Source organism: Triticum urartu, chromosome 5A, assembly GCF_056163025.1.
Source record: "Triticum urartu cultivar PI428250 chromosome 5A, HENAU_Tu73, whole genome shotgun sequence".
In the NCBI taxonomy this organism is placed as follows: Eukaryota; Viridiplantae; Streptophyta; class Magnoliopsida; order Poales; family Poaceae; genus Triticum; species Triticum urartu.
In genome coordinates this window covers 366,246,317-366,262,859 of record NC_141877.1, presented here as the reverse complement: position 1 = coordinate 366,262,859, position 16,543 = coordinate 366,246,317, and the positions used below count along the sequence as shown (strand labels likewise).

At 43.7% G+C, this 16,543-nt stretch overlaps 1 long non-coding RNA gene across 1 annotated transcript; it reads right to left on the bottom strand.

Annotated features, from left to right (window-relative positions):
• Window positions 1–13,590: 13,590 nt before the first annotated feature.
• LOC125555993 (uncharacterized) lies at window positions 13,591–15,872 on the bottom strand. The gene is made up of 4 exons (XR_007304969.2): window positions 15,551–15,872; window positions 14,798–14,866; window positions 14,121–14,218; window positions 13,591–13,963 (listed from the first exon to the last, which is right to left on the bottom strand). It is a non-coding gene; the product is annotated as an uncharacterized LOC125555993 (long non-coding RNA).
• Window positions 15,873–16,543: the final 671 nt, after the last annotated feature.

Here is a 16,543-nt window from a genome sequence, read left to right as displayed (position 1 = left end):
TGGTCACATTGCTTGCAAGCTTATTGTGATGTTGTATTACTGAGTGGGCCCTAAGATACCTCTCCGTCATACGGAGTGACAAATCCCAGTCTTAATCCATGCCAACTCAATAGACACCCTCGGAGATACCTGTAGAGCACCTTTATAGTCACCCAGTTATGTTGCGACATTTGGTACACATAAGGCACTCCTCCGGTGTCAGTGAGTTGCATGATCTCATGGTCATAGGGACATATACTTGACAGGAAGAAAACAATAGCAATAAACTTAACACGATCATATGATACATTCATAGTTTGGGTCTTGGTCTTGTCCATCATATCATTCTCCTAATGATGTGATTCCGTTATCAAATGAAAACTCATGTCCATGGCTAGGAAACCATAGCCATTTTGATCAACGAGCTAGTCAGAGGCTCACTAGGGACATGTTGTTGTCTATGTATCCACACATGTATTTGAGTTTCCGATCAATACAATTATAACATGGATAATAAACGATTATCATGAACAAGGAAATATAATAATAACCACTTTATTATTGCCTCTAGGGCATATTTCCAACAATCTTCTTCCCCAATGAACCTTATCCTTCCAGCTCGTGTTCTTCCCCCATTGTTGACCTTCTTCGAGCTTGCTATCTCTCAATCCCTCCAATGATTCTTGCTAGTTCTTGAGGGAAAAGAGACATGAGATCTAGATCTACATTTCCACCAATCACTTTCTCCTCTATGTGAGTGGAACCCCTTGGATCTAGATCTTGGAGTTCTTTGTGTTCTCTTATTGTCCCTCCTCTCGCATTATTCCATAGCTTTAGTTGCTTTGGTGGGTTTGAGTGTGAGGAACTTGGGCACTCGATGTGCCCTTGCTATTGCATTTGGTGCATCGGTTTGAGTTCTCCACGGTGATACGTGGAAGTGAAAGTTGAGAAGCTTATTACTATTGGGTGTTTGGGCAACCTAGAGCTTGTTACTCTTGGGTGCTTGGTACCCTAGATCTTGTTTCTCTTGGGTGCCCTAAACGGTAGGTGGTGCCTCAGAGCTCAATCATTGTGGTGTAAAGCTCTGGGAAAGCATCGAGGTCTCCAATTAGGTTGTGGAGATCACCCTGAGCAATTTGTATGGGTTCTGGTGACCGCCCCCATGGGTTGACAAAGTGTACTGGTTCGGTGATCGCCCCAAGGGTTGTCATTTGTACGGGTTTGGTGACCGCCCTCAAGGGTCCCTTAGTGGAATCACGGCATCTTGCACTGTGTGAGGGCATGAGAAGATTACGGTGGCCCTGATGGCTTGTTAGGGAGCATTGTGCCCCCACACCGCTCCAAACAAAGATTAGCATCCGCAAGGGTGTGAACTTCGGGATACATCGTCGTCTCTAAGTGCTTCGGTTATCTCTTACCCGAACCATTTACTTATGCACTTTACTTTGTGATAGCCATAGTGTTTCATGATATATATATATAGGGTCACGCTATTCGTCACCCTGTGTGAGGAATAGTTATTCTTCACCCCCTCTATTTTATCATCAATCCACCGTAATTTTATGTTCCGTAAGTTTTGTCTTATTCGACGTAAAAACAGACCGTAAGAAAATATATAATCGTCGTAAAAAATATTTTATGTTATGTAAAATTACAAACGTAAAAACATAGTGTAAAATACACATAAACTGCAGATTTTCTTGTATTATGACCTATATTTTAATTTTCTTATGCCAAATTTTACGTAGTGAATCAATTGAAATGTAACTATTTGAATTTCAAACGTAATTTAATTCGAAAATGATCGTAAGATTACCTCGGGTAAAGAATAACTTATTCTGCACCCTGGGTGATGAATAGTATCACTATATATAAATATATATATATATATATATATACATCTGGGCTATTCTGTTACTAGTAACAGAATATTATTCTGTTACCCTTTTTGAACTGACGGTTTCAGGTGGTTGAACTGATGTTTTCGAAGCGGATTGAACTGACGCTTTCAGTTGTGTTTAACACATCGTTTTCTTTAGTTCAAAAACTTTTTGTAATTTTTTTGTCGGAACGTGGCGTGTAATATATCGTTGGAAAGCTCTTGACAACCATATTTCAAGTATATTGAATGTTTTTGCAAAATCATTATGGTTTAAGAGCAGTTTTGAAAAAACCATTTTTTTAAAACTGAAAACGTGAATCGTATTTTGGACTCAATTTTCAAACGGTTTGTCGGAATTGAGCAAATAAGATGGCGTTGGAAAGCTGGTCAAAATCTGCATCTTCCATATATGTATTGTTTTTTCTAATTCTATATGATTTAAAAGTAATTTGAAAAACGGTGAAATTCTAGGTGAAACGTATTTTTGCGATTTTTTGCAAAACGGTTTGTCGGATTGACGCAAATGATACAGTGTTGGAAAGCTATGTAAAATGCGCAACTTTTTCGTATAGAAATATTTTTCTAATTCCTTACGGTTTAAAAACGAATTTGAATACGGTCAAATTTGGTTTTGAACGCGATTTTTTAAAAAGTTTGTCGAAATATGGCAAATAATATACCGTTGGATAGCTATCAAAAATACGAAACTTAGTCATGTTGACCGTTTTCTCTACTTCGCAACCGTTTAAGAGTAATTTTGAATACGGCATGACGGATCCTGCTGTTTTCTCGTGTGAAAAACAGAGTAGTCATACTGATATATATGTATGTTTGTACTGAGCTAGTTTTTGTAGAGTAATTTTGAATGGCTCCGAAAAAGGGTGCTTGTACTGATGCTTGCATGGGTTTGTACTAAGCGTGTTTTCACTAACTAGACTTTGCTCTATTTTTTGGTAATATTTTTCTCGTAAGTTTTCAACGGTTTACTGTATCGTCGCCCCTGTACTTGTATGTTTTGTATCATCGAACTGAATGATATTTTATTCAAAAAGAAAATGTGTTTGTTTTGTTTCCTTTTTTTAACTCAACATTTTTTTGACAACATTGTTCTGAACTTCTCTCATTTTACGACTTGTACTGAGGTACTTACTAAGCAGGATTTTCATGGGGTTTCTTTTTTTGCTTGAACTTTACAATTTGAATTTCTGCCATTTCTTTTATTCCGAATGGACCACCGTTTTAAACTCGTACTGAGGTACTTACTACGCCTGAACTGGGGTGGCTGTCGCAACGCAAGGAAGATGTTGTGCGGCGGCGTGAGGTGAGACGCCGACTGCGTACAGAGGATCACGTGGAAGCGCTGCGTAGAGCGTGGTCTAGCGGCACGCTGGAGGGAGGACCATGGCGGGGCGGCACGCTCGAGGGAGGGGGTGTGGGGCGGCACGCTGGAGGGAGGGACTACGGGGCTGCGCGCTGGGGGGAAGGGGTGGCGGGGCTGCGCGCTGGAGGAAGAAGAAAGGCGGGGTAAGTTGGGGTCGCCGCGGCATGGGTCTGGTCCGACGGCATCGGGGTGCGTCGGGCGGGGGCGTCGCGCGGCGGGGAGGGAGGAGGTGGCGCGCCGGCGGGGAGGGGGCAGTGCACGGCGGGGGAGGGAGGAGGGGGCGCACAGCGGGGGAGGGAGGGTGCGGCGCACCGGCGGGGAAGGCGCACGGCGGGGGAGGGAGGGGGCGGCGCACCGGCGGAGAGGGAGGGGGCGGAGCACCGGCGGGGTGGGAGGGGGCGGCGCGCTGGAGGAGGAGTTGGGGATCGGGAGGGAGGTGGTGGGTTCGGTCGCCGTCGCTCCTATATAGGGCCGAAGGGTAACATAATATTATTTTGTTACTAGTAACAGAATAGCCCTGTCCTATATATATATATATAGGGTGGGTCTATTATGATAACATCCCTTAAGAGTCTTATTATGATAACACCTGGCTTATTCTGATAACAAAAAAGAACTACACGAGTGCGCCGAACCGAACTGCACGGTGACAAAACCTACCACCTACCCCACTAGTGCCCAACACGACCCACCCCACGCTCACACACAACCCACCTCCTCTCCCACCTTCTTCCTCCTGCGATTGCCAGAGCCCCGCATCGCCCTGCCTTCCTCTGCGCGCCGCCGTGCCGACCACCCAACGCAGCCTCGATCCGCCGAGCCACCTCCGCCTTGCCCTGAAGCCGCCGCTGCTGCCGCCAGGGCCCCGCCCCACCCCGGAGGCCCTTGAATCTCCGTGCCAACCGCCGCCCTCCCCGGCATCCCTCGCCGCAGGATCGGCCACCCCCAACCTCCCTCGCCGCCAGATCGGGCCACCCCGGCCTCCCTTGCGCCGGATACGGTCGTCCCCGGCCTCCCTCTCTACCGGATCGGGCTGCCCCGACCTCTGTTTGCCATCCCCGCGGCCTACTGAGGTCACCGTGGCCCTCTCCTCCCCAGATCTGGCGAGCCTCCCATGGCCCTCTCCTCCCCATACCCCGCCGCAACTGGCCAGCGGCCTTCCTCCCATGTCTCGCCGGTGCTACATCATACGGCGCGGATCCGGTTGCACCGCCCCAGGCACCCTGGCGCATCACGTGGCCATGGCGGGATCCCCACTGCCGGCGTGCCCCTTCCCACCAGCCGCCCTGATGGCCGCCTCCCCCCGTCCTCTTCTGCTCCATTGCCAAACACCACCGCAGGTACGAATGAGGTCAATCGGCGGCGAGGTTCAGGCAAGTTTTCCCTGTAATTCCAGCGAGCAGTTCGGCTAGTGCGGCCATGCGGTTCGGCCAGCCCATGGCTTCAGTTCGTCGGTGCGCTGCCGCGGGTGGGGTCATCCTCTCCTACTCCGGCCGAGATCCATGGCCACTGATCCCCCTTCCTTCGCTCCCATGTATGTGCAACAGTTGAGCACCCACCAACCCCAATATGTGTGTCCTCCATTGCTCTGTCCTCGCCGACATGTTCCCACGAACAGGGAGTTAGCTTAGTTGTTTATTGCCGTCCTCTTCTGTTATTGCCACTGAACCTCCATGAGTAGGAGTTCAGTTAACTCCGTAGTTCTATTTTTGTTTAACTTGTGCCATGCAGTTCGCTATGTAAAATTGCAGTGAATTTTTTGTACTTTTATTTCTGCTCATTTTACAGAGATGTTCTAATTTGTTGCAGATTTTGGTTGCAAGTGTAAAGAGAAAAAAGTGATTCAGTGTGGTACATGATGATATGTAGTTTTAGCACCGCGGTCACGCAGGCCACGGAGTGTGCGTCACCGTCCGTGGGCGTGTGCAGTGCGGCGCGTGGGTGCTTGCAGTACGCAACCCGCCTATTCAACTGATTTTTTTGATCTAGCTAGTGTTGATTTTGTGTGTATGTATGTGTGTGGCTGTGTAAAACAAATGGGTGAATGTATTATCTCCATGAGCATCATCAGCGGCCATAGACAGTGGCGCAAAACATAAAGTGTGCATGTAGTTTGGTTAGCTTGTTCTTGCAGTACTTTGTTTTTGTTTTGTGAGGTTCACTTGTTCTTTAAATTATTCAGCGAATGTTGGTGTGAGGTAAAATTATTATGGTGGAAAAAAATGTAATTTTAAATGCAGTCCACTCGCCTCATTCATGCAGCTCACTAACATTGACCATGTAGTCTAGATCAAATTACAAAAAAGGAAAGTTAACAAGCCACAAAATAATTACGGAGTTCAATTTGCTACATGTCGCGGTGTACTTGCCCTCATCCATGCGGTCCACTCTCGTTCATAAAAGAAGTTGGAAAAGGGACAACAAAAACCTATGTGGTTCACTTTCCGTAGTGTCGTGGGTCATTTACTCCCAAAACTCCCAAAAACTCGTCTAAGATCATGAAGTTCGTTTGACTATCTCATGCAATTCGGTTTTCGTCCAATGCAATGCGGCTTTCTGTCGGATGAATATCATGAAGTTCGCTTGACTGTCTGATGCAGTGCGGTTTTCGTCCGATGTAGTGCGGTTTTCTGTTGGGCGAAGTTCACTCGTTGATTTGGGTATCGCGAAAAACAGTGTCCGCATTTCGGTAAATTTGAAATTCCTCTTAATTCGTAAAGAATTACAGAGAGTGTTCTACATGAAAAAGTTGCGTCTCGTCGATATCTTTCCAACAGCGTATGATTTGAATTATTCTGACCAGCCGTTCGTAAAAATTTCGCGAAAAAACAGCCGCTGCCTCTCGAAGTCAGCCGCATAATTTTCAAAATTAACTAAAATCCGTAAGGAATCTCAAAACCATTTCAACATATGAAAGTTGCGCCTTGTCCGTATCTTTCCAACAGCGTATCATATGTCTCGTTTCGACAAACGGTTAGAAAACTGGAGCAAAAACAGTATCGAAAATTTCAAAAAATTTGAAAAACAGAGTTCCGCGATTTAGTAAATTTGAAACTGCTCTTAAACCGTAATGAATTAGAGAAAGATTTATATATGAAAAAGATGCTCCTCGACGATATCTATCCAACGGCGTATCATTTGCTTCATTCCAACAAGCGGTTTAAAAAAACACGAAAAAAACGCTCGCTGCCACTCGTCATCCGCCGCACTATTTTCAAAATTGCTCTTAAACCGTGTGGAATCTCGAAAAGTGTTCAACATGTCGAAATTGCGCCTAATCCATAGCTTTTCAATGGTATATTACACGCCTCATTCCGATAAACGGTTAAAAAATTAGAGCGAAAACAGTACCGAAAAAATAACTCGTGCAGTTTTTTCCGACGAGAAGTTCACAATCTCTATTGCAGTGCTCGTCGTCAAAATGATGCAGTGCGCTTCTGTTGAGCGTGCAGTGCCGAAGTGGTGTACAGAATAGTTATTCTGCTAATATTAGCAGAATAGACCGTCTGTGTGTGTTACCTCTATCCTCATTGCCGTCCATCTCATCTAGATACGTGCACTTGTTAGCGGGTTGTAGTTTCCCATATAAATGGGTTTAGTCAGCCTGATTAAAACCCACCGGATGTTTCCTATTTTTGGGGGATTTTGTGTTGTTACTATATAACTACCTCACCGTATGTTTTGCCGCTCGCTGGTGGCATCGCGTTCATTCAGGGATATACTATGGCTTCATGTATGATACGGGGTCACCAAAGGGAAACAAGGTACGCATGTTCATCTGTTCTTCTTTTCTTCATGCAAATCCATGCATATTGCTTCTAATACGTGCACATATACTAATCTTTAATCCATCAATCTGCAGTTTGAACATTAGTCGTTGAAGATCGAACTAGTCGAGGACTTCCTTGGCGTTTTGGAGTTGGTGGTCGTCGTTAAATTTTTGATGGGATCACAGCGAGGCCGCGCCGGCGGCGGCAACCATGTCCGTGTATTGAGAACATCGCACCAACACGCGCCGCTGCAGGCGATGACGTCCGCGCCGCTTTCACTCTGAGGCCACGCCGCCGCATCGGCGTCCGCGTATATATAAGTCGTCCTTGCATGAGCGGCCATGCATTGTGATTAGACTACACTTCTGTCTAGATCAATTTGGATTTGGCCAAAAGCAAACTGAAAGGATACTAGGCAGGGGTGTATATACGGTCATTCATTGTAGGAGTACATGAGTCATCAGTTATGGCCTATTTGTATTGTTGTACCCATCAATGCAATCTATGTATACTATATACTTTATTAATAAGAAATATATTCCATACTACGTTCTTTCTTCATATTCTCCACCCTACTTTCTGCATATACTCTTGTTTGCATGAATATACTACTCAATAGTTTGGTTCAAAGAAAAGTGAATATGAATTTTCAAAAGTAAAAAATTATATACTCCTATTTCAAAAACACACGCACACACATACTCCATACTAAATTTTAGAAATATACTCCATACTACAACTGAGAGAAGTATGTACACTTCCCTAGACACTACAAAAAAGAAGTATACCACATACTCCTACATAATACTACCTTTGTAGGGGTAATACTTCATATGCTAAGATATTTCATGTAAAATATGTCAATACTCCATACTCCATACTTCATACTTCAATAATTACATGTTAATACTTCATACTACAAGTACACATGAGTGTACAAAATCTAGAAAAGATATAACGTTCTCATATTGCCTTTTTAAACTAAAACTAGTAGTTATCTGCTCCGACCGACCCCAAAAAAGTATCTACTATGACTACGAAACTGCCCTCCACCTAACAAGAATGGTCACCAAGTTTTTCAATGTATGGTCGTCAAGAATTGAGGAGGTAGTTAAACCAGCGCCACTAGCTTGCCGGATTATTTAATTAAAAAAAACTGAATTAGCTGTTGCCTATTGGATTACTAGCACCCGTTAACCTTATCCATGGACCCGGTTAGCTTTATGCTACATTTGAGGGAAGAGGACACGTGGAGGGCAGCTAGCTAGGTGGTAACTACAAGCGATGGTAATATAAATTTGTCACATATATATATATAAGGTAGGTCTATTCTAACAACACCCTTAAGACCTTATTCTAATAACACCTAAAGCTTATCCTGATAACCCCCTACTCAGCAGCCACCCGACCCGAACGACACAAACTAGAAAAAAAAAGAAAAACAACGCCCCCACGCCCACCACTCGACCACCTCTCTGTCTCTCTTCCTCCACCACCGACGCCTCCCACAATTCCCCACCACCAACCACCTTCCTCTCCTCCCCCGCGCCGCCCCCTCCAGCCTCATCCCTCGGCGCCGCCACCCTCCAGCCTCACCCCCCGGCGCCGCCCCCCTCCAGCCTTCTTCCCCTGGCTCTGCCCCCTCCCCACCTCCCCTCCAGCCAACTCCCCAGCCACTGGCCGCACCAGTGCCACGGCGCTAGATGGTCGGCGCCACGACGTCCCCGAACGGTGCGCCTACCCTCCGCCACCCACGGCACCGTGCGCAGGTGGCGGTGCCACCTCCAAGCAACCCTGCCCCGACCTGCTGCTAGATGGGATCCGGTCTGCTAGGCGCCGGATCCAGGCCACATCGGGCCCCCGCGACGCCCCGCTGCCGGAGCCAAGCCGCGACGGCCCCCACGCCGCCGCCCCACCTGCTCCCCCCCCCACCTGCTCCCCCCCCCCCCCCCCCCCCCCCCATGACGAGCTGCCCCTGCTCCGGCCCTGGCGCTGCCCCTGCCCTGCGTCTCCTGCTCCCCCCAAGCAGCAGGCTCGTCATGTCCCCCCGCCGGCCTTCCGTGCAGTCCGGTGACCACATCTGTGCAGCCACAGCCGCGCGGGACGACCTCAACAGCACCGGAGGCGAGCCGCCCTCCCCTCTCTCCTTTGCTTCTTCCTCCTCTCCCCGCAAACTCCCTCCGGCGAGGTTCAGTACACGTCCATCCCCCGGAGGCTCGCGTGCAGTTCAGCCAGCGACGGCGTGTAGTATGGCGTACGACGGCATGCAGTTCCGCGACCCTCCCATGCACCACGACAACGACGAGCAGCAACGTGGATGGGAGTGGACTGCATCCCACGTCGTACGTTCACGCAGCAAACCACCACCCCGCACCCTGCGGTCTGCTCCCTCGTCGGTGGTGGATCCAAGCTCATATGCGCCCATGCAGTCCACTGCATCCGTGAAGGTCACCGGAGCTCATCTGCTCCTTTGTTCTTCAGTATGCAGTTTGGTTCTCTTTTTTGCTTTCAAATTTATTGTATGCCGAAGTGCAGTTTGTCAAATGGGTGTATTCTTGCATGCAGTTCGGTGATGTTCTGTAAAAACTAAAAAAATTTGCTGCTGGTAGTATAAGAAATTCAGACCGATAGTTTGCCTTTTGCAGTTCACTGCTCCTCTCCAGGCAGCACGCTATATCCTTTTTTCGGGTGTTCATACAAAAATGCAAGACTTAGTTTGTATATTATAGAAAAAAAATATAATGTGGTTCATTTGTATGAAGGCTTGTGGTTCGCTGTGTAAAAAGAAAAGGAAAGAAAAACAACGATGTAGCCCTTCTTTTGTAAGAGCACTTCACCTCGTCCTTGAGCCAAAACTACAAAAAAAAGAGCTGCCAAACAATATAAAAAATGTTGTAGTTCTCTTGACCGCGTCACGCAGTGCAAAACTCATTAAAACAAAAACAAATGTTATAAAATAAAAACAAAACAATGCAGTACACTAGCCTCAAAACAGAAACAAATGTTATAAAATAAAAAACAAAACAATGTAGTACACTATCCTCAAGAATGCGGTCTAAATGCATTAGTAAAAAAGAGTCATGGAAAGAAAAAACTAATGCAGTACTCTTGGCTCATCCACACAATTCAAACAAAGAAAAAGAAAATCCTTTTTTTAGAAGTTCACTCATGCGGTTCACTTTAGGTAGTGTCGCGGCTCACTTACTCCCGATTTGAAGTGCAAAAAACATGTTACAGAGACGACAAAAAAAAGATTGTGGTTCTTGCAAAATTTGCATCGACAAAGGAAATCATGAAGTTCACTTGACTGCCTGCTGCAGTGCGGTTTTCCGTTTGAAGCAGTGCGTTCTTCTATCCGATGAAAGGTCCACTCGCTTGGCCAACGCGCATAAAAATTTAATAAGTATGAAAAAAAATACAACAAAAACTCATGAGGTTCATTTTTGATAGTGTTGCGGTTCATTTTCGGAAGTGTTGCGGTCCACTCTTGTTCAAAAAAAAGTTGAAAAAAAGACAACAAAAACTTTTGCGAGCAATTTATGTCCGACAAAAAGAAATCATGAAGTTCACTTGGCTGCCTGCTGCAGTGCGGTTTTTCGTTTGAAGCAGTGCGTTCTTCTGTCCGATGAAGTACACACGATGATTTTGGTCTCGCGAAAAACAGAGTGTCCGCTTTTCGGTAAATTTAAAACTGCTCTTAAACCTAAGGAATTAGAGAGAGTGTTCTACATGAAAAAGTTGCGTCTCGTCGATATCTTTCCAACGGCATATCATTTGAATCATTTCGACAAATGGTTTGTAAAAATTTCACGAAAAACGGCTGCTACCACTTGTCGTCCGCAACACGATTTTCAAAATTAACTTAAAACCGTAAGGAATCTCAAAAACATTTCAACATATGAAAATTGCGCCTCGTACGTAGCTTTCCAACGGCGTATCATATGCCTCGTTTCGACAAACGGTTAGAAAACTGGAGAGAAAACAGTACCAAAAATTTTGAAAAAAATTAAAAAAACATAATTCCGTGATTTAGTAGATTTGAAATTGCTTTTAAACCGTAACGAATTAGAGAAAATAATAGATATGTAAAAGATGCGCCTCGACGATATCTATCCAACGGTGTATCGTTTGCTTCATTCCGACGAGCGGTTTAGAAAACAACGCGAAAAAACGCTCGCTGCCACTAGTCATTGGCCGCACCATTTTCAAAACTGCTCTTAAACCGTGAGGAATCTCGAAAAGTGTTCAACATGACGAAGTTGTGCCTAATCCATAGCTTTCCAACGGTATATCTTACGCCTCGTTTCGATAAACGGTTAAAAAACTAGAGCAAAAACATTACCGAAAAAACGTTGCGTACAGTTTTTTACGACACGAAGTTCACTGGTCTCTGTAATGCGGTGCTCTAGCTATAGAAAGTGCAGTGCACCTGTGTTGAACGTGCAGTGCGGAAGTGTTATCAGAATAGTTATTCTGATAATATTATCAGAATAGACCAGCTGTATATATAATAGTTATTCTTCACCCCCTTTATTTTATCATCAATGCACCGTAATTTTACGTTCCGTAAGTTTTATCTTATTTCCGACGCAAAAAGGAACCGTAAGAAAATATATAATCACCGAAAAAAATTATGTTATATAAAATTACAAACCTAAAAACATAGTCTAAAATACACATAAACTGCAAATTTTCTTGCCTTATGACCTATATTTTTATTTTCTTATGTCAAATTTTACATAGTGAATCAATATGAATGTAAAATATTTGAATTCGAAACGTAATTTAATTATGAAATGATCGTAAGATTACCTCGGGTGAAAAATAACTTATTCTGCACCCTGGGTGATGAATAGTAACACTATATATATATATATATATATATATAGGTATTCTTACGATCGCTTCATAAATAAATTACATTTGGAATACAAATAGTTACATTCATATTGATTTACTACGTAAAATTTGGTATAAGAAAAACAAAAAAAATAGATATAAGACTAGAAATATCGTATTTTTATGTATGTTTTACACTATGTTTTTACATTCGTAATTTTACATAATATAAAATATTTTTTACGGCGAGTACATATTTTATTACGTTCTCTTCTTATGTATGAAATAAGACATAATTTACGAAACGTAAAAATACGGTGCATTGATATCAAAATAGAGAGGGGATGAAAAATAACTATTCTTCACCCAGGGTGACGAATAGCGTGACCCTAGGATCGCGCTATTCGTCAACCTGGGTGAGAAATTGTTATTTCTCACCCCATCCATCTGGTGCATCGACCACACCCTCCTCGCGAACCAATTCTGTTGTCAGCTTCGTAACCGACGCCGTAAGATTTTCAAACTCTCCCGTAAGAAAAGAATACTACCGTCCGAAGATATCTATAGGAACCCAAGAACTCCAACCACCGCCATAAGATTTCCATCGACGTAAGATTTCTGGGAACCTATAGGATTCCAACCAGCATCGTAAGATTCCCAAACTCTCTCGTAAGGAAAAATAGCTCACGTAACTAGTCAGCCCAGGTGCGCCAGCACTAATCTATTTAAAAAACACTGATGTGCAGAATTTCGAAAGCCATGTAAAGTAGGAACTCTGACGTAAACCTTATTGCAAGAATTCTCTTTGGACCACCAATTGAACCTAAAATACCTTATGCCGAGAAATCATCACCAAGTAATGGCATGTTCTGATGTTCCTGTAATAATTGTCATCTTGACTGCATATGCAAGAAAAGCACAAGGCTTAGGCCTGGAAAATCATGGCACAGCCAAATGCACCGCAAATAGCCTGCCGTGCATATAAAAACCCTAAAATATAAAGTCATGCAAGAACTAAGAGAAATTTAGTACTACGTGAGCTAAGGACAACTCTAGCAAAACTCAGGTTTTACTCATCTAATCTGACCTAGCGAACTCCTAAAATCCATAGAGGAGGATAACTTTTCCTCCATGGTGTATCCAGCGCCTATATTTACTCCATCGCTGAGCGACCGAGTAAAAAAATTTCCTTCCTCCTCTGCGTCTCCTCCTCTCGAATCCCCGCAGCCAGCGACTCCCCCACCGTTCCCCGTCGCCCCCTCCATCGCCGCCGGTACCCCGAGGTGGTGGAGGGAGAGCGCAAGATCTTCGTGGAGGCGAAACGCACGGCCGACGAGGAGGTCATTGTCCTCTCGGACGACAAGGACGGCAGCGCTGCCGACGACTTTGACATTGAAGAGTGGCGAAGGATCTTCCCTGAGTGCGGCGATGACGGCACATGGGCGGACTCCATGGGCAGTGGGATTTCACGGGTGGACTAGACTATGTTTCGGCGGATTCTTATGTACATTATGTGTCGAATTTTTGTTTAGAAGTTTGTTTAAATCGAATCTATGTTGAACTTATGAAAATTTGCTTTTACTCCACTTAATTTAGGAGTTTGGCTAGGTCCGACCAAAACTTAGTGGAATAAAAATACTTCACTAAGTTTACTCTACCGTTTTGCTCCTCCATTTTTAGGAGATTGACTAGAGTTGGCCTGAGTACACAATCGTTGTATATAGGAGTAACTATTAATTACATGTGAAGCTAATTGTATATACAATTCAAGTCAAAGATAATTCTGGTAAACACATGGTATACCTCCCTTGCAAAAAAAAGACACATGGTATACTAGTATACACTGATAAAAGAATTTTACGGAAACAACATAATGGTGTCAAAGCCAATATTCGCAAAAAAAAAAGCCAACTTCATATGATCATATCGCTTTTGTTAGCACTGCCTTTCTTCATATCAGCATATGGTCAACGGAGGGGAAGATATGAAGCAAGTAGTGATTCTGAAATGGTAAACACACCCTGTTTCACCCCCTGCCTACAAGGCAACAACACTAGTAGAGATCTGAGAAGGACCTCATCTGGAAGCTTCCCCAACCATGTCAATGGCCAACTGCACAATGAAAAGAAAACATATGACATAACTCAAGAAAAATATCTTGAAACTCTTACAAAATTTGTTCTGACAAATTATCCTCTTCATTCCAGAAAAAGTGAAATGTTGCAATGATACAAAGAGATATTCTTTTCTGTTAATAGAAGAAATTTACCTAATTAAAACTAGCAAGACCAATTGATACCAACCATAGCTCCCACAGCTTAGCCTAACTGTTGATGTGAACTTGCCGAGGAACTTGCTGATAAGAGCCTGCACATAAAAAGGAGTAAGCATAGAACAATAACCAAAAACTCTATTATCTTGACAAGGGGTATAGTATAAGACAACAGTATAAGTCTTCCGTTACACAGATGTAGAGATTTTGGTTATTGTCAAGAGGAATCAGATGAACCAAATAGTGTTGTCTTAGTTTGTACGGAACATAAACATTTGTTGATGGATAGTCTATACGGACAGTCGGACATGCATGATAACAGCGTGTGCGAGTACACTTGCAGCTGTAGTCAGGGCTGGGGCACTTCAATTCATAATTTCTTCTGAACAGACATGAATCACAACATTGAAACCGAAGAATTTTTTAATCTCTAGTAGGCAGTTATCTGTTATGTGACCAAGTCAGCATCAGTTACGTGATAGGGCAAAGGAACCACATAAATCCTGCCTTCATCACTGCTAAATTGTAAATGAAGCAACTACTAGTGATCTTTACAAGAAGATTCTCTTCCTTTGAAAGGTTGGAACCTACTGCAATCCATAGAAAGGATTTGACGATTGTATACCTTACACATTACTATTATATTAATAACCAAAGGGCACTCACCACCTCACCTCAAAGTTCTTAACCACCCTGACAAGCAGACTTCAGCAAAGCCAAATCAATGGCCAGCCTCAAAACACCTGAAATGTCTACCATCTCTTAGTATTGCTAACAGATTTAAGTAAACCTGCTGAATTTTCTTATACAGATTTGCAGCCAATTTTTTTACATAGATAGATACCTTGCTCTCTAAGTAGTGGCTAGTGACATGACCAAAGGGGGAAAAGGAGGTTAATTATAACACTACCTTGCAGACTTGTACCCATGTTCTCAAATTCAGCTATTACCAGCTACCACTGATTTTCTGAAAAGAAGTGCAACACTACCTTGCAGACTTGTACCCATGTTCTCAAATTCAGCTATTACCAGCTACCACTGATTTTCTGAAAAGAAGTGCACTTGAATTTATTTACTTTTAAACTTGTTTCATACAATTTCTGGTTTATCCAATAGTCTGTGTGGCGACTATTGGAGCTAACTCGTCATTAGCATGTTATAAATGTAGAAGCTGTGAATAAAAAATTTCCAAGCGGCAAACTCAAGAATAAGACATTAGCTCGCTGCCTGGTTAGCTGAAACTAAATAAAGTGAATGCTGTGAACATGCCTACTTGAGATATTTATTCACCACCCGTTAATTTGTATCCTTCCACACTATAGTATTGATTAGTTAACCGTAGATCTAGATCTGCTCTATAAAAAATTAAAAAGAGAGAATCTGGTGGAGATCTGTTACCAGATTGAGCAAAACTGAATTTTTCATACCAGTGTGACATGTATGTTGATGATGCAAGACGGTGAGGAGGCCAGCCGTGGACTTGTGGCCATGTGGAGTCACTGCTCATGGCTGGACTGGCCGAGCATACCGTCTTGGTCTGCCGCAGACGCTAGATGCCGCCGGCCGACGAGGGCACCAGGCCAGCCGCCGAGCCGCACGGAGACGAGGGCCTCACCCCACCGCACACAGCCAAGAGGCCGCCGCTACGCTACGTCCACTCTTCTCCGCCCTGCTGCCGGCACCGAAGCCACCCATACTGATCGGCCGCTCGCCGCCGGAACCGGATCCTCTAAGAAATGTCACCGTGCTACAGTGTTAGGCTAGTGTAAAATGAAGAAGGAAAGTTAGAGACTTTAGTAAATAATTAATAGGTTGTTTAGTGTTGGTATTTACTGTAGATATAAATAATTTAAATTTTATTTTATTTCACCATCAATTTGTTTGCATATAATTACTATAAATGTATACAGTAGATCATCAAATTGCAAATTAATTTAAATCATTTTAGACATAATTATATGAATAGAAAGAAGGAAAGTTAGAGTATTGTAGCTTCTCTAACATTCCTTCTTAATGTTAGAGGATCCGGTTCTCTCGCCGCTGAGACCTCCGGCCGCTACCGCCCGCAATTAGAAACGCCATGAGCCCACGACTAAAATAATATTTTCTCAGTTCCAAAATAGATAACCCAACTTTGTATTAACATTAATATTTTGGAACGGAGGGAGTAACCGTTCATGAGTATACCAAACTAATAAATTACATCGGCTGACATTGTGAAGGGGCAAAAATTTACTCAGCAGGCGTTGGATCCCGTAAGAAAAAGGAGAGCGGTGGAGGTGCGAGTGCGAGACAGGGTGAGGAATAGCTTATTCTTCACTTTGGGTTTTAAATAGATTTCATATATATATTTATATATATGTAGTGTTACTATTCATCACCCAGGGTGCAGAATAAGTTATTCTTCACCCAAGGTAATC